At 32.2% G+C, this 27,260-nt stretch overlaps 1 protein-coding gene and 2 long non-coding RNA genes across 8 annotated transcripts in view; 2 read left to right on the top strand and 1 right to left on the bottom strand.

Moving 5' to 3' along the window:
* Positions 1-27,260, bottom strand: part of LOC111423653 (inactive dipeptidyl peptidase 10) — a 149,038-nt gene that overhangs the window by 66,510 nt on the left and 55,268 nt on the right. The window contains exon 1 of one of the 5 annotated variants that reach the window (XM_071197432.1): positions 16,178-16,329. The exons of the other annotated variants lie outside the window; for them this stretch is intronic. The gene's annotated coding sequence lies outside the window, so the exon portion shown is untranslated. Of the gene's footprint in view, positions 1-16,177; positions 16,330-27,260 lie in introns of those variants that run through there. 5 annotated transcript variants of the gene reach the window in all.
* LOC139430800 (uncharacterized) lies at positions 2,393-4,301 on the top strand. The gene is made up of 3 exons (XR_011641166.1): positions 2,393-2,499; positions 2,610-4,038; positions 4,106-4,301. It is a non-coding gene; the product is annotated as an uncharacterized lncRNA (long non-coding RNA).
* On the top strand, positions 23,757-24,911 carry LOC111423665 (uncharacterized). 2 transcript variants are annotated; one of them, XR_011641117.1, is made up of 4 exons: positions 23,757-23,819; positions 23,872-23,984; positions 24,066-24,204; positions 24,616-24,911. It is a non-coding gene; the product is annotated as an uncharacterized lncRNA (long non-coding RNA). The 2 variants fall into 2 exon arrangements; XR_002707516.2 differs by having other exon boundaries at positions 23,783-23,984.

Genomic DNA, 27,260 nt, shown 5'->3' with positions numbered 1-27,260 from the left:
ATGAACTTCATTACGTAACTCAAATCACCTCAAATGAGTGCGGTAATGATGACTTATCCAAGCAGGCGTAGATAATAGTTATTTATATTACAAGTGGGCTAGAAACATAATTACTGTACGAGTGTGGAGAATTGCACGACGAGGTCGTAGAACGAGTCGTGTAATCACACGACGAGGTCGTAGAACGAGTCGTGTAATCACACGAGTACTGTAATTATGCTCTAGCCCACGTGTGATATACAGCATTTTATCTACGACTGCTAAAAATTACTAAAAAACCAATTTCTTTAAAAAAGTCTATTTAACATTTATAAAAATATTCTGAAATGATTCTTGACAATTTTAAATTGTCAGTTTCAACAACATGTTTACTCATCTGGAATAAGTGTTTTAAAATGTAAAAACATAACAATTAATGTTTATAATAAATAGTATTGTTTCTCTGTGAGTAGATAGCACTTTTTCTTTTGTATTGTTGCTCGTTTCAATAAATTAAGTCTGTTCTGATTAGGCTAAAAATGCGTTACGTAATGAAACCAGTGCGGTAATGAACTTCATTACGTAACTCAAATCACCTCAAATGAGTGCGGTAATGATGACTTATCCAAGCAGTCGTAGATAAAATAATTTACTGTCAAAATCACTATGAAATCAGGAAAATCATTACTTGAACATTTGAAAAACCCTTACATCTGTTTAAATAAAAAGTTTATAACTGTTAAACCAGTAACAAACATACAAAAAATGAGACATTGAAATATGTTTCCTATATGTATGGTTTAAATTTAAATTTACACAAATATGCGAATAGAGATTTATAGTAAATACTTTGTAGTTGGTCATTTAGTACATCATAATTACTATCGAAGTTATATTTATTAATTTCCATCAATTCTAATAAATCCATTCTACATCTCTTATCACAATTATGTATTATTTTTGCATTTTCATAATCAAATTTATGTCCTGTATCTAATGTATGTTTAAAAACATTGGATGTTGCTTCAGTTTTATGTTCATTTAACCGATTAGAAAGTTTTCTACCCGTTTGTCCGACATAAATAGATTTACATTCTGTACATTTTATCGAGTAAACGCCGCATTTATCTTGCTTGTTATAATAAGTACCGATATGATGATTAAACAGAATATTAAGAATAGTGTTTCGGTTTGAAAATGCTAGAGAGATATTATATTTATTAAAGATTCTTCTGCTTAAAAAGATAACTTGGTTGTATGGGATGGGTTTGTATATTTTATTTATGTTTTTAGTTTTGGCATATAAAAACTCATATTGGATCTTAATCTGTTTAGTAAGCTTATTGATAAGTTTGGAAGGAAATCCATTATTATGTGTTAGTTTATTAATGTAGTTAAATTCAGAAATGAAATCCTTTTGGGAAAGAGGATATTGGAAGGCTCTGTTAAATAAATATCGAAAATTTGCAAGTTTATGGGATAAAGGATGGGTTTCCTATATATATTATGGGCAATATTATCCGAGGAAGTATTAAGAAGGAAGTTACGGTTATTATTTTCTTCTATTTCGATGTTGAATTTTATTTTAACATGTTCATGAAGAGCATGAAGAGAATCAGTATCAACCTCCAAAATTATGAAACCATCGTCAACATATTGTAACCATTTTATTATAGATTTATTGAAAGGTTTAGTGTTGACAATATATTTGTCGTTAAGAAGGTTTGAAATTAAATGTGAACTTCTGTACTTTTAACTGGTCATTTATTAAATTTTATTTATCTGACTAGTTTCGGTTAAAAAAAAACATCTTCAGAGATAAACTACAAGAAATAAAATATATAATAATAAAATTCCGAACAATTAAAAAAATCTTATAAGTTAATATTAAAATTGAAAACACAAAAAATGTATGAAAAGTACTTACAGTCAAAATTTAAGAAACCAACTTTGTAATCAACCCCAACTTCATAATTATTACTTATTAAAATTAATGTTAAAGTCACTATATATACGCTAAACACATTTAACAAGGTAAACAAACGTTCTGTAGGATTAAAAGTCGTGTAATGACCGTAATGACGACATATAAAACAAGTTTCGAGGCAAGATTTTAACGACGACGTGGAGGAGAATAAAACAAAAAAAACCGGTTAAACTCTTGTTAAATTTAGATTCAAATGTTAGAAATCCTTCTTCCCCTTTTTTAAATAATTTCAAATCCCATTTTAATTCCCAATTTCCATAAATCCCTTATATTGCTATTTTATTATTTTTATCTTAGCATAATAATTTTTGAACATTTCAATCTAGGTTTTTTATTCTCCTCCACGTCGTCGTTGAAATCTTGCCTCGAAACTTGTTTTACATGTCGCCATTACACGACTTTTAATCCTACAGAACGTTTGTCTAACTTGTTTAATGTGATTAGCGTATATATAGTGACTTTAATATTAATTTTAATAAGTAATAATTATGAAGTTGGGGTTGATTACAATGTTGGTTTCTTAAATTTTGACTGTAAGTACTTTTCATACATTTTTTGTGTTTTCAATTTTAATATTAACTTATAATTATAAGATTTTTTAAATTGTTCAGAATTTTATTATTATATATTTCATTTCTTGTAGTTTATCTCTGAAGATGATTTTTTTAAACCGAAACTAGTCAGATAAATAAAATTTTATAAATGATATAAATAACGATAATACTGGTAAAATGGATTACGTACTTAATTTTAATCATAATATATTTATCCTCTAAGTGGTTCAAGAATATACCTGAAAGAATACCTGAAAGTGGCATTCCCATTGGTCAGTTAAACTGTATATTTCATTATTAAAGGATCAATAATTCTGAGTAACGATGTACTCAAGTATGGTATTGAGATGTTCAACCATTGAGGCATCCACTTTAAAGAGTTTCATTACCTGGGTTTTATGGGAACATTGGAGTATATATTAACTACATCGAATGAAGCTAGAGTTCTGTTTTTTAGGTTGATGTCCCGTGTCATATCAATAAATTGTTTACTATTATTTATGGAAAACTTGGGTTTATAGTTGATTTTTTGAAAAATTCTCAACATAAAATTTGCAACTTTTGAGGTCGGGGAATGATTGAAGGCTGCAATTGGACGAATTGGAAAGTCAAGTTTATGAAGTTGTGGGATGGATAATTTAGGAATACTAAGGTTCATATGTATGAAAAGGCCACTATTTAAGTACAAAGGAGTGTGTTCTATCACTATATTTTTACATTTATTAATAATATCTCTGGTTTTCTTGACTATGGTATCTATAGGATTTCTAGCAAGTTTGGTATAATTGTTATCTCTTAAAAAATCTAATGTTTTTTCTATACAAGTATTCATATCCATAATCACCATTATCCACTTTAATTAATATGGCTTCAATATTGTATCTGGGAATTATTTTTGTGTATGTGAATATTCTTTTCGGTTTTCTTCAAAAAACAGATCAGTTCGTTTTTTATATTATTCTGTTCGGGGTGTTTATTAATACATACATCTATATCTATGGAAGTAAGTGGAACATTAATCTTAGGTGATAAGGCCAATTTATGACCTTTGTTCAAAAAACTGAAACTGAAATGAATAATATTGGGATTATATTTGTTTCTATTTTGTTTTTCTTGAGATTAAGAATCTTTTGTTTCTTCTTTTTAAGATCATCCTTCTTAATAATTAGTGCTTTCGTCTCTGAATTAGTTGTTCCATTCCAATAAAATGAAGTTTATCTCTTAGATTACTTTGGATTTTAGCCAATTTGTCATAATTGAAATTTAAAGCTTTGAAATGTTTTCTCTTTTCTTGTAATATTTTTCTGATTATCGTGTTTTTAGTATTGGTCGTAAGGTTTTTGCATTTAATTTTAGCAACAGATGGAATGAGCTTTTCTCTATTACAGAGCTTTTCTTTCAACTTGTCTATTGTGTTGTTTAATTATAATTATAAACACTATTTAATTTATTCATTTAGTGTAAGGGTTTTGCAAATGTTCGAGTAATGATTTTCCTGATTTAATAGCGATTTTGACAGTAAGTTAGTTTTCGTTTATAATAACTTATAAATGTTATGTAATAAGATTTTTCCTTTATTAATTAGATTCGGCTGAGGATGAGCTTGTAATTCGAAACTAGTTCCGTTTAAATTAAGAAGCAGAAAATTCATGTAGAAATAAACCAAATCGTCAGTGTATCTAAACATTCAACAATTCAAAATAATCCTCAAGCTATATATCCTGTAATATTAAATTTGAGTATTTTTGGCCAAGAGAAAGTTTTGGTACTTTCCCGAAATATAAAATGATGATATTCTTTTTGACGCCTAAAAATCGTGATATTTACATTTTAAAGGGATTTGTATATATATTGAAGGTTTTGCTTATTTATTTTTTCCGAATAGAAATTTAATACTTAATGGAAAAGTTAATAAAGTATTCATTTACAAGATTTATTTTATTTTACATCACGTATAAATACATCAATAATTAGTGCGAAAAAAAATGAATTTTGAATTGAATATGATACATGGTCCAAATAAGCTTTGTTCATTCGTAATATAATAGGAAACAAGAGAGAGAGGCGTAGAGAGAAGAGATTGTGGTATAGTTTGTACGTGACATGGAAGGTTATTCGAATTGCTCACGTGCATATATGAGAAATCGGGCAGGTTGTGGATTTAGAGCTTCCATACGGAATAACCGGTCGCCGAACGTGTTCGAACTGGATTGAACATGCGGTTTACCATGGATAGAAAATCCGTATCGATAGTAGGTTGCCTGTTTTCGGTAAATAGACGCCCTCTCCAAGTGCAATCGTGCCTCTTTTCTATCCATAGCAAACACATTTCCGATTTCAACATATTAAATCGAGCGCTCAAAACTCTCGATTATTGAAGACGTGTTTTATTTATTCAAACAAATTCAAAAGTGTGAAAAGCAAAAAAAGTTTTTAAAGTTTAAGCATTGTCCGTATGATTCATACAAAATCTGACAACCTAACAAAGCATTATTTATTACAAAACATTTTCAAAAGGGACACAAATTTATTTCAGTGAAACTATTAATTTTCAAAGCTCGTGTGAAAGGCAGAAGTTGCAATTTGCATTAATATTGCGGTATACACCGTACCGTTTCAAGTAAAACAGATAAAACCGCAGAAACCGCAACGTAAGTGCCCAATTAACCAATCTCTTTGTTTGGAGAGAAAATTTTCTGTATGCATAGTAACAACAACCGTATGAAACTCGCTAGCTATTATTCTGTAATCCAAGAGAACATTCGATTCTCTAATATTTACTTTAGACGTTTTAAATACACTCGTTTGTATTTAAACGAGCGCGTTTTCCGATTTCGCGAATTATCGTAAATTCGTACTCGGCATAAATCTTAAACAGTTTATATAAATTAAGGTCACATCTAAATTTGAACGGAAATTGAACATTGAGGTTGTCCAAAATATAGGATGATGTCATAAAATGAAATTAATTTAATACTTTAATTATTACTGAACGTAAATCGGATATGGAATTTCATTAATACGATAAAATTGTAACATAAATCCCAATGATATTTGTCAGGAAATCTCAACAACAAAAATATAATTGAAAAATATATATTTCTGTATTTTCAAATATATATTTGATTAAACATTTTATATGTATCGCCTTTCAAAAACACTGATTTTTGGAAATGTTATAACTAGCTGGAATGGGACATAACTTTTTTGGAAAGTCTCACTTCTTTTTATTAAACGTTGAGAAAACTTTGCGATCGATTTACAATAAACATTTGTTTACCAAGCAAACAGATCTAATTCTAAAGTAAAGCTTTAGATTGTAATCAATACGCTAACACTTAAAGCGAAACTGTAAACTGTAAAGAATTAGTTTTAGGCATTAAGCGTTGGAATGATGGAAAAAACATGGATTATCATTTAGCACATAAGAAGACTGTTTTTTACAAGTATACGACCAGTTTAGCTAAGAAAACTCTTGGTTTTTAAATCTGTTCATCAAAACTAAAAATTGCCTTTTTTCATATTCGTAGGATGAAACACTTTACAACTTTATTTTTATATCATACCAAATATTTGCAGCACGAAACAACTTTATCGCCTTAAGGTGCATTTAAACCAAACGAACAAAGAGCTAGAGCTAAAACAAGAGCATTCTTTCTTGATCTTTTAGTGTAAACTAAAGCGCGTGTTTAGCGTTTACACCAAAATATCAACGAGCAAAAATGAGAACCAAGAATTAGAATTCTTACGCATAGATGTTTAGATCAGCCGAACGAATGCTCATTGCTCATTCATGTCAATTCTGTGGTTGGTCGTGCTTCGTTATGTCCGACTCTGACAGCAATATTATAATTGCAAGTGCTGCATTTATTATTTTGTCTCAAACACTTAAAAAGAAAAGAAGGAAGAGACGTTGGTGGGTGACAAATTTAATGCACCGAAGGATACTGGATAATGTAGGTGAAACGATGATGGATATGCAAGAACAAGAAGAAAGTGGTCAATTCCAAAATTTTTGTAGAATGGCGTCAGAGAATTTTGACCATTTATTATCTCCGATCAGCGACAAAATTCGGAAATCAAATACGAATTTTAGAGATTCGATTCCTGCATATGACAGACTAGCGCTGACTTTAAGATTTTTGGCGACTAGAGATTCCTATGAAAGCCTGATGTATTTTTCTAAAATATCTAAATCCATAATCCTAAATCTGCGATAAATGAAGCATTGCATGACTACTCTAAGATAAGTAAACAAAATTATACTCACTATTTTCAAGACATTTATTAGAAAAATAAACAATCTTAGAACATAGGTACCTAGTTAATAGTATTTTTTGAAACACAAAAAAAATTTTAAATGAAAAAGTTTCTTCAGTTTCGTTATTATCCGGAATGTGTAATTGTTGGCCTGTCTTTATAGTATTTTGTGAACTATTTTCCAATACTGTTGTTATCTGGATGGTGGTTGATCTGTGATTACAGAATGCTGTAGTGTATTTTGTGAACTGTCCGAATATGAAGATATCGGAGTTGATGCTAAACTTGACTACTTATATAATGTTCAACATATCCTTTCGTCCGTTTCGAATACTCACGATGTTTTGAAGCTATATAATTTCCAAAAGCTTGACTTTTAGCCTTTGTTTTTGACTCATATGTATCTTTTAAAATACGATAGACCTCGTCTACTCGAGGATCTTCACGTTTGGTTTTTTTGGTGGTATTGTCGTGTGGCTAGATCCCAGGGTTGAAGGTTGCGATTGTGTTGTCGTGTTGCTTGATTCTACTGAAGCTACAGGTTGCGGATGTGTTGTTGAGTCTGACTGTGTTCCTCCATTAGGGCCCACTGCCGCAGTTCCTAATTGTTCATTTCGCTCATTCTCCTGCTCATCAGCCTAAAAGAACAGTTTAATTGATATACGCCCTACATTCAGTTTTTATTCATTTCAGACACCGTCAACAGAAGACGCATGGCTATCAATTGCTCAGGAATTTAATGAGAAGTGGAATTTCCCAAACTGTGTGAGTGCTATATAGATGGGAAGCACTGACTGCACTGAAACACTGACTGCATCATACAAGCACCTATTAAGAGCGGAAGTGATTTCTTTAATTATAAATCCATATTTAGTGTGGTATTAATGGCCATTGTAGACGCTAACTACAATTTTATATTCGCCGATGTTGGTTGTCAGGGCGGAATATCAGATGGCGGAGTTTTCAGAAACACTACTTTCTATCAGAAACTACAAAGTAATGAATTAAATTTGCCTAATGACCAAAGCCTTCCAGGAAGACAACAGAATGTGCCATTTGTATTTGTAGCAGATGACGCATTGCCATTACAAAGACACATCATGAAGCCGTATCCTGGTATTCATGCCAAGGGGTCCTGAAAACGAATGTATAACTATCGTTTGTCAAGAGCAAGACGAATAGTAGAAAATGCGTTTGGAATACTTTCAGCAGTTTTTCGTGTATTACGAAAACCTATGTTACTACATCCAGATAAAGCATCTCTCATCATTATGGCCTGCGTAAACCTACATAATTGTTTGATGAAAAGGAAAGCATCTAGGAAGCTATATAATTCACCGGGCATGATGGACAAAATTGAAGATGGCGTTGTTACTCCAGGTCAGTGGAGAAATATGGATCGTTTATCATCATTTTTCCCATTACCCAACACAGGACGAAGGCATACTTTACAATGTGAAAATATACGGCAAGAATTTTCAGACTATTTTAATTTTTCTGATATTTTACCATGGCAAAACAATATTGCATAATTGCATAACTAATTTCTATGGACACCTTTTCTGAATATGTTATAAATGTACCCACCATTTAATATAATAAATAAACATAAGTACCTACTCACCATGTTTTTATTTTGGTTAGTGTCGAAATCAAATGTTTATCCATCAAAAAGTGCATACTTTTAAAAGCAAACCATTTTGAATTATAAGTGCAGTCGGCGCCGCTGCCTGATTTCGTAGTCATTGTTTTTTGCCTTTCACGGCGCGGCGGTAAGATGCGAGAAGTGAGTCCATCTTTCTTTTTGCTTCTTCACCATTACATTCTAGTATGTTTGCAATTTCTTGCCAAGCATCTTGTTTGCGAGTTGTATTTTTATAATGTTCAAAGGTCGGATCCCACAGACACCTGCTATTTCGGTAGACTTCTACCATTAATAGGCATTTTTCTTGAGACCATTCCATGATTACATTCGATAAATATGCATTCAAACCGTTAGAACACAAGAACGCTTTGAAGAGACCGCTCCGATGAGCGAGCACGTCCGAACACGCAAGAACGCTCTAAGCAATTGTTCGCACGCTCTGATGCCGTTTACATCAAGAGATCGAACATTCCTGGAATATTCCATAGAATCTGATAAAGTAAAAGAATATGATAGAGTGGGGATAGAATGAGCATTCGCTCGTCTGATGTAAATCGGCCTTTAGATAGCGATTCAGGAAAGGAACAAAATAATAACATTGAGTTATATCACCTTAACTCCGATACTATGAGCAAAAGAGAGCGATGCTGAAGATACTTCTATAAGAAACTTTGCCTCATGTTCAATTAAGAACGCTGTTGTATTGATTTCTGCAATGTGAAATTAAGCTATTGATCCAGAAACTGGAAAAAAAGAAAGAATTCAGCGTGAATCAAAAACCAAGAATATACCATAAGAACTAATGATAGGATTAATGATCAAGTAATTTTAGACTGCTTAAGATGTGGATGGAAATAACTTAACATTTAGGTTGAGGTCTTCAACGATGACTTTCCGATGCCTTAGAAAGGTTGGAAAGATATGGAAACAGTATGGGTTCCTCTTATTTAGCTTGATCGTTTTTAAGCAGTAATCGTGATGAGAAATCAAAAACAATAATTTTCTATTTGGCAATCCAATGGTTTATTGCCTAAAATGAAAGTTCATACTGAACACTTTCCGAAAGTTTTGTGTTATTGTAAACTTTAGTTTAATCATCAGCCATCAGATATCTTCTTGGATAACTTTTGTTGCAATACAAGCTTTAATCATAATTTTTCTAATCTCTCTAAAATGATCAACAATTTTAAAAACTGCATAACCAAATTACTTTAATTTAGTAAATATTTTAGTTATTATAAAGCATAAGTCGGAAATAGAATTTCAGCATTGTAAATTTATAACCCAAACCAGACTGTTATTTGCAAATTTATCCAATAAAAATATCGTAACACGAGATTTATACACATTATACCAACCCCATTTACCCATTTCAACGGTAGTTATTGTAGAACATAATTATATATCAGAGAGGTGACCAAAATGAATAAATTATTCGCTGCAATTTATAACTTGATTTTGACACCAGCTCAATACACGAATTTAGTTCTTTATGAATCAACTCAAATAACTTTATTTTCTAAAACTTCCTTAACTAGAACCTAATTGATTTTTTACAAAGTGAAATTTGCGATGAAGTAAATGAAGTGTATCGCGAAGTCTCGAAGTCAAAGAAGGTCGCACACGTAAATTTGTCGTAAGTCCGGAAGTGGCAGTCCTGAGAAACGGGGATAAAGACGAAGTTTATAGAAAGCTATAAAAGTTTATTGCACCGTGTTGGGCTTGCAATACATCTTGCCTATGTGAACAGTACAGGTAAAAAGGTATAATTTTCCCATTTCATTTAATACAATCGTCCTTGTGAATCGACTCAAACGATCTTAATTCGGACCTTGAGATTAACCTATTTGTGTCATTATGAATAATCGATGTCGCCGAATCTCTATCGACAAGATGTGAAATTTATTCCGGATTCGAAGTTATGAAGAGTAATATCATACGTTAAGTGTCACAACGAATTCCAAGATTAATTTGACAAGAGCGACGTTGTTGATGCTATAACGTTTTCAGGGGGTGGAAGAAGAGGTGGATTTGGTGGACTTTAATTAATGAAGGTCTCTTTGGCGTATAAAACCATTAATAGTCTAGCTTTCGAGGACAATAAGCACCCGTGGGATCGAGTTATTTAATGTTTTGTGTTTCAAAGTACTTTGCGACAGCTTGAGTTTCAACTTAAGATAACATTATAAAGTTATAAATAGATATTAATTCAGTTGTAATTTTTGGAAAATTTTTGAAATTGGTATTAAATTTAATAAAAAGAAGATTTGATACCCGCCAAAGGTTTCATAACATGCCAAAAACAGAAGGGTTCCAGAAGAAGCCTCATTTAGGAAGGTTATTAGATCTCGGGCGATTAACGGCCTACGCGCGATAATGGCGATAAGGAAAATTAATTACGACCAACTCCTAAGGATCTCTTTCCCCTTGGGGTGTAAGGAAACAAAAGCTCGACCTCATCCGGTTCTTGTAAACAGGGCGTACGTGCTCGAGAACATCTCAAAGAGAAATAAAATAGAAGATAAAAAAAACGAACAATGTTCCATGCTTACGTATAAGAAAACGAAAGAAAAAGATTTTCCTTTAAATACTTAGAAGTTGGGTTATTGACTATTCTCTTTTCTAGGTTATCCACTTAAAATAAAAATGACCTTTAGATTTAAATTCTTCCCTGCCGTTTCATTTCCTTAAGAAGGTCGACTGTGGAAAAGGAAAGAACAATCTGTGCACGTTTTGTGGTAGTTCAATCCGTACTATCGTTGATTAAATTTCCCTGTAAACTGCCCTTTATTGAATTTTATTATTCCACGGGAACCTCTCAAAACTAGAAGCGGGGGAAAAGAAAATTAGCCTCAAAAAAGAAATCTATATTAAAATTGTCCTTCATATTTTTCTAAAAATATCATCCGATTTATTAAGGTTAAGAGAACAAAGATTGTTTGATGAAAAATCCAATTAAAACAGATACTTTACTCTCATGTAGATTCTGCGTTTTGGAAACAAGCGCTTTAATTAACAGGGTAGAGTACGCGTATATACGCCGAGGAAAATGCTTATAAAAACGGTACCCTTTGTTAATTTTCCTTGAAAATACATTAGCTGCATGAAAAGCTACATGACGTAAACACATTTTTCTTCTAAATACGAGAAAATTGAATCACCACTTTCAGTTCAATAAGAATATACAACTTAGCGCTGAATAACAACTAAAACTAGAACTAACCTAGACCTAGAACTAGAAACATTCGGATTTAGCCAAGCGTTTCTTAAGATGGCCTGAATGTTTCTAGTTCTAAGTGTTAGTTCTAGTTTTACAATAGCACTGTTACTATGTAGAATTAACACTATACCTAGAACTAGAATCATTTGGGTTTAGCCGCATGTCTCTAAAGACGACTAAACCCGAATGATTCTAGTTCTAGGTATAGTATTAGTTCTAGTTTTACACTATCACTAGAACTAACTTTAGACCTAGAACTAGAAACATTCGTGTTTAGCCGTACATCTCTTAAGACTGCTGAACCCGAATGTTTTTAATTCTAGGTATAGTGTTAGTTCTAGTTTTACACTGGTACTGTCACTAGAACTAACATTAGACTTAGAACTAGAAACATTCGGATTTTTGACTCTTAAGACGGCTAAACCTGAATGTTTCTAGTTCTAAGTCTAGTGTTAGTTCTACTTTAAATTTAATAAAAATAAACAACAATCTAGCATTGAATAACAAATAAAACTAGAACTAACACTAAACCTAGAACTAGAAAGTTTCGAATGTTTCTAGTTCTAGGTCTAGTGTTAGTTCTAGTTTTTCACTAGCACTGTTACTATGTAAAATTAACACTATACCTAGAACTAGAATCATTTGAGTTTAGCCGCACGTCTCTAAAGACGGCTAAACCCGAATGATTCTAGTTCTAGGTATAGTGTTAGTTCTAGTTTTACACTGGTACTGTCACTAGAACTAACATTAGATCTAGAACTAGAAACATTCGGGTTTTTGTCTCTTAAGACGGCTAAACCCGAATGTTTCTAGTTCTAAGTCTAGTGTTAGTTCTACTTTAAGTTTAATAAAAATAAACAACAATCTAGCATTGAATAACAAATAAAACTAGAACTAACACTAAACCTAGAACTAGAAAGTTTCGAATGTTTCTGGTTCTAGGTCTAGTGTTAGTTCTAGTTTTTCACTAGCACTGTTACTATGTAAAATTAACACTATACCTAGAACTAGAATCATTTGAGTTTAGCCGCACGTCTCTAAAGACGGCTAAACCCGAATGATTCTAGTTCTAGGTATAGTGTTAGTTCTAGTTTTACACTTGCACTATCATTAAAACTAACATTAGACCTAGACCTAGAAACATTCAGGTTTAGCCGTGCGTCTCTTAAGACGGCTAAACCCGAATGTTTCTAGTTCTAAGTCTAGTGTTAGTTCTACTTTAGGTAAACAACAATCTAGCACTGAATAACAATTAAAACTAGAACTAACACTAGACCTAGAACTAGAAAGTTTCGGGTTTAGCCGTGCGTCTTCAGACTAGTCTAGTTTTACAATAGCACGGTTACTATGTAGAATTAACACTATACCTGGAACTAGAATCATTTGTTTAGTTCTATGTTTCTAGTTCTAGGTCTAGTGTTAGTTCTAGTTTTATTTGTTATTCAGTGCTAGATTGTTGTTTACTTAAAGTAGAACTAACACTATACCTAGAACTAGAATCATTTGAGTTTAGCCGCACGTCTCTAAAGCCGGCTAAACCCGAATGATTCTAGTTCTAGGTATAGTGTTAGTTCTAGTTCTAAGTCTAGTGTTAGTTCTACTTTAAGTTCAATAAAAATATACAACAATCTAGCACTGAATAACAAATAAAACTAACAATAAAACTAAAAAGTTTCGGGTTTAGCCGTGCGTCTGAAGTTCAAATTGAAACAACGTTGAATTCATTGTTGTATAATAAATAATAATGTGATTCATTTGAAGATAATCGAATTTATAGCATCCTTCCAAATTTATAAACCGATTGTTGCGAAAATTCCTTTAAATGTTTTTGTTATAAATCTTCTTTCTCTGCACGTAAATCCATTAAATAAATTACTCAACAAAAAAAATCACATAAAACTCGACCGATTTTTTGGTATCTCCACATAATATATCATTAACGTAAAAAATATCCAATTTTTTGCCAATATATATTAAATATTAAATATATTAAAGGGCTAAAATTTGTGTGATAATTACATTATACTCATGAACTCTTCAGCCAGTTATTCATTAGTGTATTATGAAATCGATGCATTGAAAAGGACATGTCTTCATAAATCAATTGTGGTTGCGTTCAGAACGTTTGAACGTCAATCAATTCTCATATCAAACGATAAACGATAGAAAACAATTGTTCTTTTCATAGTCATAGAAGTGTAGGTTATCTTCAATAATTATTATCTGAAAAATAAATAGAGCTTTTCAAGTATGGTTTTCTGCTCGAATATGTCATAAAAATATCTTCAGAGTTTTATTTTTCATGAAATCTTCGTTTGTCTCAGATTCATCAAGGTTTACAAATCAATCTTAAAAAAAAATCATATCTCAAGAACTAAATAAGATATCGCAACGAATTAAAAAGCATTTTAACAGAAATTTAAGGAAGAACTTGTGCAAAAAGATTTCTTATTGCCCATAAATCTTGCTGTTATAATTTTTTAAATATAACTCTGTACGCTTCATTGTAAGGGATGATTTGCTTGGAAGACGATCCAAGTATTTCAGAGAATTTAATGTCCCACTTATTACCTTAATAGAAGACGAAGGTTGGAGAATTAATGAAACTTGATAAAAGTTTCATGGGGTTTATGTGGAGATTCATACGGGATAGAAAGTACTACCCTGTATCTACCCCTGTTAGTTTAATAAAAGTACTAAATCAAAAACTTTCTTAAAAATGTGTATATTTAGATCAAATACACATTTAGTCATTGATAATGTTGAAAATGGAATTATCTAAAATCAGTAACTGTCTAGTTTACCTTATTTTCGTGTTTAAAACTTTCTTGGAAAGTTTGTAGGTGATTAAATATTATATGAAATCGATTAGAATAAAACAAAATCATTTAATATTCAGTTAAACTATTAAAAATGTATCAGAATGTCAAATATTGCATTCAAAATCGTTATAAAATATTAAATCATTTAGGCCCACTTTTACCATCTTCCTAATAAACTATCTAGAGGATAGTTGCCATGGTTACGGCGGTTTTAAGCGCTCTCATTGGCTAAGGCCCATTACTACCATCTTTTTGTTTAATTTATCTTATAGATAAACCCATCTACTAGCCAATCAGAGCGCATAAAATAGTTGTAACCGTGGTAATAATCCCTTAGATAGCTTAACCAGAAAGTGGTAGTAACGAGCCTAAGAACTGGATTTATCTATCGGATAAATTTATCAGGAGGTGGTAAAAGTTGGCCTTAAAGATTCTTTGAGAATTAATAAAAGTTATTTCAAAGTGTGTAAAATGATTTATAATTTATGGTCTCGCTACATTTTCAATCAGCTAAAAGTTAGCTAAAAAAAAAAGGTTATTTATTTAGTTTTCGTGTTTAACTAGTTTCGACCAGAGGCGATCTTCAGAGACAACTATACAATCTAGCTCTTTCGGTTTAACAATTTTATCATCAAAGGCTCGTACGACATCCTTGGCAATATTGTTTTCAAGAACTCGTGTAAAAGTTGCATCTTTTACCAATTCTAACTCCTTCACGATGGCTTTCATCCCAGCAGCATTTTTAAACGCATCTCTCATTTTTCTATCGAGTCAACAACTTCAGAACCTCATCATCAACATTAGGCATTATTTAACGATCGATTAATTTTTAAATTTTGTTAGAAAGCAAGCGAATAAGAAAAATAATTTTTAGTAGAAAGTAAAATCATGAAAATAAATGAGGTTTGCCATAAATTAACGACGATATCAACTTGATAAATTTGAAGTTTATGAATGGATACTATGTTGAAGGAGCTAATAAAATCAAACAAGGGAAGAGGTAAGTGTTAACCATGAGGGAGTAATTAGGAATTTCGGTGCATACAATAGGCGAAGGAAACAGTTTGAAGACAAGAGGTGGAAGCTTTCCCCAAACAAAAATATCAGAACTGTTTCAATTAATTTTGTGTTAAATTCTGTGTTATAATTAGCATGTAATTGTTTTTTTAAATGTTTTTTATGCTATGACTGAAATAAATGAAGAAAATCAGTTGAATATTCTATATGTATATGAGCACAAATATGACAGAATGTGAAAAACAGACATGAAAGAGACAAATTAATACATGTTGATTGTAATCCAAGTAATTCCAGTGATTTCAACTTGAATTAACACTTTAATTAAATCATTCTTTAAAATAAGCTTATATAAAGTGTAATTTAATTGATATAAACCAAGGTATATTAAATAGATTTACCAAAACCGTATCCTTGTTTACGGCGGTTTTCCAAGACAAATTTAAAGGGCAAAGCTCCCATTTCAACCCTGACCGCTAGCAACAAACCTTGTTTATCTTTGCCACAAATTTTTACACCCTCATAAAGAGATATCGTGGAGATATTTCATTACCGGAAATAACCAAAAAAATTTCATTAATAAGAATAAAAAAGTAAGTGTTTTTTTTATATTAAATTAAAGATATGAAAAACAGTGTCCAAGCTTCGTTTCTCGAAAAAAAGGGGATCTTAAAAATGTTGTTAAATACATACCAAAAATTTACCATATTTTAAATATAAATTTAAGGAAGAACTGGTGCACTTTTATGTATCACTAAAAAGCTTAATTGAAGCGAAAATTGTTGAATCGCGGCACCCCGAAGATCCAAGTTAGCGAAAGCTTTCGCCCGTGCGTCGCGAAAAGCTACTGAGCTGACGGCAACCGACGCGCTGGCTAAACCAGTGGAGGCGGCGGCGGCGTCGCGACGCATGGACTCGACGCTGCTCTGCGGTCACTTGGAGCGCGATGCGGGAAAATGAAGGTGTGGTAGGTTTGGTGTGTAGGTGAAGCTGAAGCCGATTACGCAACGCGTTTTCCACGTCAGGTTGCAGATGAAATGTTACGTGAAGAGGAATAAAAGCACAACCTGGGAAGTTCTTGTTAACAGATATTATTTTTTGCACGCTTTAAAAAAAAAGTATTTAATAATAAGAAAAACGTAATATGCATACCTATAAATAAAGACTAAGACATCGTTTTAATAAGACAAGTCATAACATCCAATAAGTTTCATTAGTTGAATAGGTATAATTAAATTTTGTTGTGTTGTTTCAAGTTTGTATGAGTTTCCGGGGAATTCTGCGACGCTTTTAATATGAAATGTTCTTCAAGGTGCAATTTAACAACCATCGCAAAGCTATAAGAAGAACAAGTAATTTTTAAATTAAATTTTGTTTTCGTCCTTACACTAAATTTGTTTTCAATTAACTTTTTGTCACAATTACAAAACAGCGCCACTCGGAGTTCATACTACGATTTTTTTTATCAAGCATGCTCTTCAGGAAGCAATTTTAAAAAGCCAAATCTAGTATGTTATGTATGTATTATACTTGTATGCCTCTTAACTCATTTCATTATCGAGATCAAATGAGATTTATTACATAGAGATTTTTCTCGTTTAATTTCGTCACATGTAAAATAGAAATCAATTCAAATACGTTTTAAAAGTGATAATCAAAATTATTTTGGTGTATTAATTGAAATTGTTTAGAATAAATTGGTAAGATTGAAATCGAATTCTAAAATTCCGATAAGAACTTTCATTATGCTATAAATTTGTTAAATAAATTAAAAACTGCACTTAAACGATGATATTTATTGTAAATAGCTTAGTTTTCTACCGGTTTCAACTGTACAACAGTCATCCTCAGGAAAATGACGTCAACGAACATAAACTAAAACAGGAAATGACACATATTTGTAATTTCTAAAACAAGTTATTGTAATAGTTTCTTTTGAGTTTGTGATTTATATCTTAATCCGATGAGCTCCTGTTTTAGTTTATGTTCGTTGACGTCATTTTCCTGAGGATGACTGTTGTACAGTCGAAACCGGTAGAAAACTAAGCTATTTACAATAAATATCATCGTTTAAGTGCAGTTTTTAATTTATTTAATTCACAAGATGATAAGAAAAATACACAACTCCAACTATAAATTTGTGTTTAAATCACTTAAAACATGTTATGATCCCAATTAACTCATAACTGTAAACATAAGTATACCACATTCAAGTATACGAAATGAGTCTCCCTCTGTTCGGGCTGCTTGTGATGTGGATTCATTGGCGAGGTTTTTTGCTGACCCTCCTCTGCTCATTAGTGGTGGGACCAGGATGACAACTATTTCTGAAACTCTTGCCTCATCTAAATCCTCCTCTTTCTCCTTTGTCCTGGTCACTGCGTCAGAAGTCCGCGATGCCTTGAATCGATGCATTGAAAAGAACATGTCTTCATAAATCAATTGTGGTTGCGTTCAGAACGTTGGAACGTCAATCAATTCTCATATCAAACGATAAACGATGGAAAACAATTGTTCTTTTCATAGCCTATGACTATGAGTGTAGGTTATCTTCAATAATTATTATCTGAAAGATAAATAGAGTTTTTCAAGTATGGTTTTCTGCTCGAATATGTCATAAAAATATCTTCAGAGTTTTATTTTTCATGAAATCTTCGTTTGTCTCAGATTCATCAAGGTTTACAAATCAATCTTAAAAAAAAATCATATCTCAAGAACTAAATAAGATATCGCAACGAATTAAAAAGTATTTTAACAGAAATTTAAGGAAGAAGTTTAAATCACTTAAAACATGTTATGATCCCAATTAACTCATAACTGTAAACATAAGTATACCACATTCAAGTATACGAAATGAGTCTCCCTCTGTTCGGGCTGCTTGTGATGTGGATTCATTGGCGAGGTTTTTTGCTGACCCTCCTCTGCTCATTAATGGTGGGACCAGGATGACAACTATTTCTGAAATTCTTGCCTCATCTAAATCCTCCTCTTTCTCCTTTGTCCTGGTCACTGCGTCAGAAGTCCGCGATGCCTTGAATCACTCGAGGTCTACGAGTGTGGGAGCTGATGGAGTTGGTCTCAAACTTCTTCTTCCTATATTGGATATTGTTCTTACTCCTATTACCCACATTTTTAACTTCTCCATTGAATGATCCTCATTCCCTTCAATCTGGAAGGTTGCTCATGTTGTCCCTATACCTAAATCCAAGAGTCCCTCAAGTTTAAATGATTTTCGCCCTATCTCCATTTTATCTGTTCTATCTAAAGCGCTCTCGTCTTGTTTATCTACAAGTTCAAGAGTATTTACAAGAATTTAACTTGCACAACGACTTTCAATCGGGTTTTCGTAAGGGTCATAGCACGACAACAGCGCTTATTAAGATTACAGATGATATTAGGTATGCTTGCGACAAACGCTGTGTTACCATCCTTGTATTACTTGATTTTAGCAAGGCGTTCGATTCGGTTGATCACGATCTTTTGTTGGCGTCACTAGCTGCCCTTGGATTTACCTCTTCATGTTTATCTTGGTTTCAATCTTACTTTTCCTGTCGTTCCTTGTGTGTGCGTGCTGATTCTGCGCTCTCGTCTGCTTGTGATATTAAATGTGGTGTACCCCAGGGTAGTGTGTTGGGTCCGTTGCTCTTTTCGATTTTCATTAATGCCGTCACCCATTGTATTTCTTGTAATTATCATGTGTATGCTGATGACCTCCAAATTTACACTACGACAACTATTGATGATTTTCCCGAAGCAATTGCACGTCTTAATCATGACCTTTCCAATATTTTGGATTGGTCCAAACGTTATGGCCTTAAATTAAATACTGCTAAAACTCAAGCAATTGCGTTTGGCAGTCGACCTTTACTGGCAAAGCTGAATGATTTTTCATCCATTCACTTAATGCTTGGCGAAGACATTATTCAGCTGTCAGACACGGTTAGAAACCTTGGGGTGGTTATGGATTCTACAATGTCCTGGAAACCTCAAATTCAATCCGTCTGCAGAAAGATCTATCATTGTTTCCACTCACTAAAAAGTCTCCGTTGCTTCTTTCCTCCCATGATGCGTCGTAATGTTTGCTTTCCCTGATTTTCCCCCATATTGATTATGCTGACACGGCATATCCTGATCTTTCGGTAACACTACGAAATAAACTGCAAAGACTTCAAAACAACTGCATACGGTATATCTTTGATCTCGAGAGATCTCAACACATAACCCCATACCGTAATTATTTGCAGATATTAAGCTGTCAGAACCGTAGATCGTTTCGTATATGAACTATGATCTTCACAATCAAACCCCGAGGTATCTGTATTGTATATTTCAACGCTTGTCGTCGCATGGTTTACCCACTAGATTTCAGTTAGATTCTGTGCTTATGTTCCCGACCCATAGTACCGAGATTTACCATAAATCGTTTGCTGTGCAGGCAATAACCCTTTGGAATAGTCTGCCTACTGAGATCCGTAATATTCCTCACCTTGTAACATTTAAAAACCACCTAAAACGTCATTTATTGGCTCTCCAAGTATCTTCCTGACAACTTTTTTTTCTCCCTTTTCTTCTCTTCTCTTCTTCTTTTATTCCAGCAACTATCATTATGCACCGTTTTTAGTGACTATAAGTTTAGCATAGCAGCTTGCCGTTTATTCATAGTTTTTCTTATATAACTTAGTATACTACTGATTGATTGGGTTGTTTGGAAGATATCGCTTACGCGATAAATCGACCCTTTTGCCCGTATTTATGCATTAAGTTAAATGTATACATTTTCTTTAATTTGTATTTTTTGTTTCTTATTATGGCAATAAATTTATTTATTATTATTATTATTATACGAAATGAACGCGTTGGAGGAAAGAGCAATTAATATTTACACATAATATATTCATTTATGTAATAATGTTCAAGTTTATGACGAAGTCGGTCTGTTTGATAAAAATTCTAGTCAATTTATGTTCAGATCAATACGAAGTCACTTGTGGTGCTATCTAGCCTGATTAAGCCGAGATAGCTTGCAACCGAGGCGCTACATTGATATTATATTGATACAAAACTCGAATTTTTTCAAAGATTTTTTTATTAAAGTTTAATCTGATTAAGTCAAGGTCATTAAGCCGAGGCGCTACATCGATGTTATACACTCAGTGACATAAAAAACGCATCACCTAAAATGATAACCAGTTTTAAACGTAGCCCTGATCTAAACCGCATAGAACACATGTGGGATATGCTAGGGAGACGAGTTAGAGTCCTTGGTTTCATTTTGGGACAGATTTCCCAAAATGAAATTCAAAACCTGATTCGAAGTATGCCTCGAAGGATGAGGGATACCATTCAAGTGAGGGAAGGAAATTAACATTTTGTTTGATTTACTTGTCACAGTGTAATTAAATTTCATCGACATCCATGAGTTGCTTTAATTTCTGATGGCGCTGACGAAGAAGCTTCAAAGTGCAGGAAGAATTAGCGTTATTCACCTTTGCTGAAATTGAAGAGCGCCAAAATGGAGAAGGCCCCTACAGAAATATTGGCAAAGGGAAGACCTTTCAAATAAAAAAAATCTTATTTAAATCGAGTAATATGTTCAAAAGTTATTGCAGTTTGAAACTGGTAATCATTTTAGGTGATACGTTTTTTATGCCGCTGAGTGTAGCTACATTTGAAAATTTGTTGGCAGTGAAAAGATATTGTTAACCTAATCTTGTTATGCAGAGGTTTTATGCAGAGGCAAGAAGTTCTAATATTAAATATGTTTATAGTCAACTTTGAATATAATGAAACTTTTTAACAAATTTTCGACTATAACAAACGAATTTAATTACCCTCAAAAACTCGCTTTTTGCGCAAATGGCTCGATAAAATGTTTCCACTAAAATTGTTTTTCCATTAAAATTGTTTTTTCATTAAAATTTTCAGTCCAATCAAATTAAAGTACTATCATATACTTATTAAGTTATTTTAAACGGACAGGTTTTATTGCATATTTTAATTCTCTCTGCAAAAATAAGGTAACACTTTTAAATTATTAGTGTCTAGTGAGAAATACATTCAGAATGATTGTACGCGCAATTCGGAACAAATTAGAAAAAAAAACTTTTAGAATAAAAGTTGTAGCAAATTTTATTCAAAACAATATTGCTCTTTTTTGATAACCTGGGCTAAAAAAATCAATCGATGGCTTGTGAGGCTTTGTGTTTGACTCTAACTAACTAAAACTATATCTAGTAAAAAGGTACTTAAAAAAAGCTTCATAAATAAACGCTGAGTTTGTAAATGAAAACAATCAACTAATTCCACCGGACGAAGTATAAACTTTTAATTTAGGCATGTCGTAGCTTGCCTTGCAAAGCTAAATTATTACCGCCTAGTTTCGCAAGATAAATCACGCTCCAACAGTCTCTGCAAGCTAAGGACGGTGAAGGCACAGCTTTATCGTTTGAAAAAATAATGGCCGGTGAACTTTAAATGTTGCACGAGGTTGGTAAAGAACTAACTTGATTACCTTGGAATTGGAATTCTTTTTGATTTAAAATTTACGGGAATATCAACAAACATATGATGTTTCCTCTACGATATGCTTTAGAGGAATCGATGCTGTATTTACCATCCATTCCATCGACGTTGATATTCCAACAACGTTGACATATCGTTAACAAAATACTATATGATAGTTCATGTTTACAGCTATGGAATGATTAATGATTTCGAAGTAATAAAGCGACCTTTTAAAATCAGTTTATTTATATTTCGTTTTTATCGATGTTTTCAATTTGGTACAGTTCCAAACAAATTTTAAAGTTTATTTTAAACATATTTACAAAAATAACAGCAAACGATACGGTATTAATTAACAAAATAAATGTTTGACTTTATTTAAAAAAATACCTGGTGAAATGTAATGTTTAAAGTTTCAAACTCTCAGTATTTGATCTTTCAGCTGCCAATACTCCAACTCAACGAGAGCGGCCACTTTGCGTTTGCTTCGAAATTTCAGGAATTTCCTGAAATATCCGTTCGGGGGAATAGAATGTTCTACACTGAGAGACAAACTTATATCTTCAGAGAATTGACGAACGCTTATTAAAGTTTAATGAAAACTATTAAATATTAAAGCGAAATGAAAACTATTAAAGCGAGGATTAAACTATTTAACATTTGGGGGTGAAACGGATTTTTAACTGATTTAAAATATAAAAGGAACGAAGAAAAAAACGAAGACTTTAACGAGCTCGGCACAAACGAAGTTATTGAACAATCCTCGAAGAAAGTAACCGAAGCTGTAAGTTTTATATTACAGACTTGAAATACAAAATCTTTTTAAGACGAAATGTAATACCCTTAACGGCTTGAATTAAATGAATTTATACACACGATACCATTAAAAATTCTTTACTAAAAAATATAAAAACGTTAAATAATTCGAATTAATATTGGCGATTTAAAAATCAAACTGAAAATTTAATATTTTAAGTACGAAGGCTTTCACATTAAATTAATGAAAACTAAGTATTTCTAGTTCTATTTCTAGTTAATTGTTATGCAGCGCTAGACCATGAACTAAAATCACTCGGGTTTAGCCGTCTTAAGAGACGTAAGATTAAACCCAAATGCTTCTACAGTGTGTTAATTAATTATCGTACCCGACGTCATCATTGCAAGTATGCAACCAATATCACAGTATTGGTATTGCACACTGTATGTAGTATTAACACACTGTAGTTCTAATGTAGGTCTAATGTTAGTTCTAGTGACAGTGCAAGTGTAAAACTATACCAAACACTATACCTAGAACTAGAATCTTTTCGCTTTAGCCGTCTTGAATAACAAATAAAACCAGAACTAACATTAGACCTAGAACTAGAAACATTCGGGTTTAGCCACACGTCTCTAAAGATGGCTAAACCCGAATGTTTCTAGTTCTAGGTCTAATGTTAGTGCTAGTGACAGTGCAAGTGTAAAACTGGAACTAACACTAAACCCGAATGATTTTAGTTCTAGGTATAGTGTTAGTTCCAGTTTTACACTTGCACTGGAACTAGAACTAACATTAGACCTAGAACTAGAATCATTTGGCTTTAGCCGTCTTCAGAAACGTGCGGCTAAATGAAAATTATCTAGTTCTAGATATTGTGAGTAACTTTATTTTAAATGATTCAAATAAATACGAAACAATTAACAAAAAAGTTTAATAAAAAAAATTTAAATTCTATTTAACTTTCAACACTGTTCTACAACGTTGTCAATTTGTGAAATGACTCAGGTAAGCGTGAGACTTCAGGGTTATTTGTGGGTTCGACGCTTGTGTAAACGAGTACAAAATAAATAAGTAAATTTTAACAAGACTCTCAGTGAAATAATTAATATTTTTTAACTTGTAGTTAATACGAAATAAATTAATTAACCCGTTTTAATAACTGAATATATACGTAATGAAATTGTAATAAAATAACATAACCAAACAAAATAATAACTCAAATTAATCGTATTTAAGGTAAGTAAAATTTGAAATGAAAATTAAAATAACAACGAATAATAATGAAATTGAAAATTATAACTTAACTTAATCTTGTAGATTACTGAAGTTCTCGGATAAGGAAACTTGGACTCTTCAAAATGAATCGGTAACAAAGATTCTTGATTGGATTGGAATAATTCTTCGGACTGGATTAATTGGATCAGGAACCGGTTAATTTTCTTGTTTATTATTAAAGGTGAATAATTTTAATTCAAATAATCTTGTTATTTAACTTATTAATAATAAGTTTTGAGGTTATGTCACAATGGTGATTGACAGATAACCTTACTTTTATTTTGATTTTTTAAATGATCGCGGACAAAAGTAGCGTGCGCTCTTCGTCACGTTCGAAATCACACTAAAATCAACCAGTTTCGTTTGTTTAATGCTACAACGTTTAAGTAACGTCTTCTGATTGGTTAATTCTTCAACTTGAAATTCCTCTTTTAAATTTCTCCGGTATGGCCAACTTTGAAATGTCAAATGTCACCAATTAAATTTTATCAAAAATTATTGAAATTTCTATATTAATAATATTTATGTATGAAATGTTGTAGTTTTGTTGCATTAACTTTGTTTGTACTGATTTCGGAACATTTTCTTTTAGATTTCAACGTCCAGCTTCAAAAATACATTCAAATATTTAATCTACGGATTTTCGTCCAATTCTTCATCAAAACTCCCATATGATGGATGGTTTTCGTTCTTGACATGCTAATATTATCGTTTTCAATAGTTTCAACCGGACAAACATGAATTACAATAAGAAATTAATGAAAAATGAAATTTGAGGTTATGTTACTGTCAAAATTCTACAAAATTACTTCGTATGGATTAAATACAATAAAAAACTAATGAATTTTAACATATTTACAACATTTTATGAATACAAAAAGAAATTTCTATGATTATTATTGGTAACCTCACCCATGATTAATACAATCATGCAAAACTTCTAAAAATAATGAACGATTTGACACTACAACACTAGAACTAGAAAGTATCGGGTTAAATCGTGCGTTTGAAGAAAAGTTCTAGGTCTAGTGTTAGTTCTAGTTTTAATTTAAGTTCTAGTTTTAGTTAAAATTTAATATTTGTATCATCAATGAAAGCAATATCGCCTATAACCAAAACAAGATCAAAGTGAGATTTATCTTTTTGGTATGGTTTTCCAATCAACGAGCTCGTTGCGAAAAACATGGAGTTATTATTCGTTTCAAGTTTACCATCGAACAACAACATCGAGATGCGATATGAACACGAACGAAGGATGATAAAAAATTCATGAAACCCTCAACATTTTCATCAAGTCCGGTTTGTAGCGTACTAAGTATATTCACAACTAGTAATTTACTTTTTACTAACTTTTAATTTAGTCCAAATACGAATTATCGAAGTCGTTTAAGAGTTTGACCCAGTTTTTGGGAATAGCTAGAAACGGAATTATAAGGGACGATTAGTTTTCATTTTCGTTTGGTTAAGATAACTTTACCATTTAAGGGGATTTCAAGGGATGTAAATCTTGTTTTTAGTGTTAACAAGAAAATTTTGAGGGTTTTATAGTACAAAGTCGATTGAATCAGGTAATTATTCGAATTGAGGGACCGTTTCCAGCCAGGTGACAGTGAAAAGGGCGTTAATTGGCTCATTAAGGGCAATTTCAACCGGCACTAATTAGGCAGGGTTAATTGGAAATCGAGCGATGATCGTAACGGTTCACAGAGTTGTAGTGATTTTTATATAAAAAATAATTTGTTAACACATCAACCTATTAAGGTTGATTAAATAAAAATACTAGCTCTAAAATAATCAACCGTAATTTAAAAAAAAATGGTGGAGGCGCCTACAAAATAAAATTCTAAACGTTAACCGAAATGTTCATTCACGATTTCTTTCAAAATCCATCCTCAAGTTTTAATAACAACTTAATATTAATGCGGTAATCCCACGCGTGGTGGCGTATAACGACGAGGCAAAATGTGTCATTAGCCGGCATGAAAATGAAGAGTGGTTCACGCTACTTGATGTTAATTAAAGAGGGACCTCGACACGACACGCCTCCGGCCGCCTGCAGGAGCCTGTTGATACCAAAAAGTCCTGCGCAATACTGCTGCAAGGTCCAGATCTCCATGACAACGAGGAAAACCTCTACGATTTTCGCGTACTCTATCGGCGAAACGCCCAAACGTTTCGTTGTAACGTTTCAGGGCCTTCTAAAAATCCTGTAAAGTCAAACATGAGTTCACGTTTCGTGCGTTAGAGTACCTCTTAAACGATTTTCTGATTAAAATTTAGGGATTATCAAATTAAAACGATAAGCGAATTTAAAATACCTGTTGAAGAGGGTGGTTTTAATTATTTCTGATCACGATTCTTTCAAAGGGTAGAATTTAAATTGCAAGATTTAAATTATTCATTAAAAGTTATCGACATTTTTTTTGTGTTCTTATAAATTTGTTTAAAGTAATTAATGCGGTTTTAAGCACATCTGTGGTTATTATTTTAACACCATCGAGGTTAACTTATCTAGCTGTAAAAGAGGCGAAGAGAGTCTAAATAAGCCCCTTAAGGACGGTAATGAATTCGCCGCTTCGGTCGTAATTTACTTAAGCTTCGCTGCGGTCGAACGATTCAATTATTATATAATTACCGTGTATTTACATTGGATTATAAGTAAATGATAGTTTTAATCAAATACTTTTTACTAAGCTACTATTAACTTACTTTAATTATCAAATTTATGTTTAAAATTATGCAACGTCGCCTTTAATAAATTATAACTCTGAAATTTGAAGGTTCCAAGAAATGATCTTCAAAGTACTAAATACCATATAAATTTGCTTCAAATTGCTGTTTATTTAATCACGATATCTCAGTTAGTTTTTGAGATATGTAAAGATTAATTATTGCAATGTTTAAGATTATGCAAGGTTGCGTTCAAAATGTCATAACTCCGAAATTTGAGGATTTCAAGAAATTGGTCTTGAAAGTATTAAATACTAAATAAATTTGCGTCAAATTGTCGTTTATTTTATCACGATATCTCAGTTAGTTTTTGAGATATGTAAAGATTAATTATTGCATTATTTAAGATTATGCAAGGTTGCGTTCAAAATGTCATAACTCCGAAATTTGAAGATATCAAGAAATTGGTCTTGAAAGTATTAAATACTAAATAAATTTGCTTCAAATTGTCGTTTATTTTATCACGATATCTCAGTTAGTTTTTGAGATATGTAAAGATTTATTATT

This window comes from Onthophagus taurus, chromosome 7, assembly GCF_036711975.1.
Source record: "Onthophagus taurus isolate NC chromosome 7, IU_Otau_3.0, whole genome shotgun sequence".
Classification (NCBI taxonomy): domain Eukaryota; kingdom Metazoa; phylum Arthropoda; class Insecta; order Coleoptera; family Scarabaeidae; genus Onthophagus; species Onthophagus taurus.
Note: the sequence above shows the minus strand (reverse complement) of the source record. Positions and strands in the feature narration are given on the sequence as shown.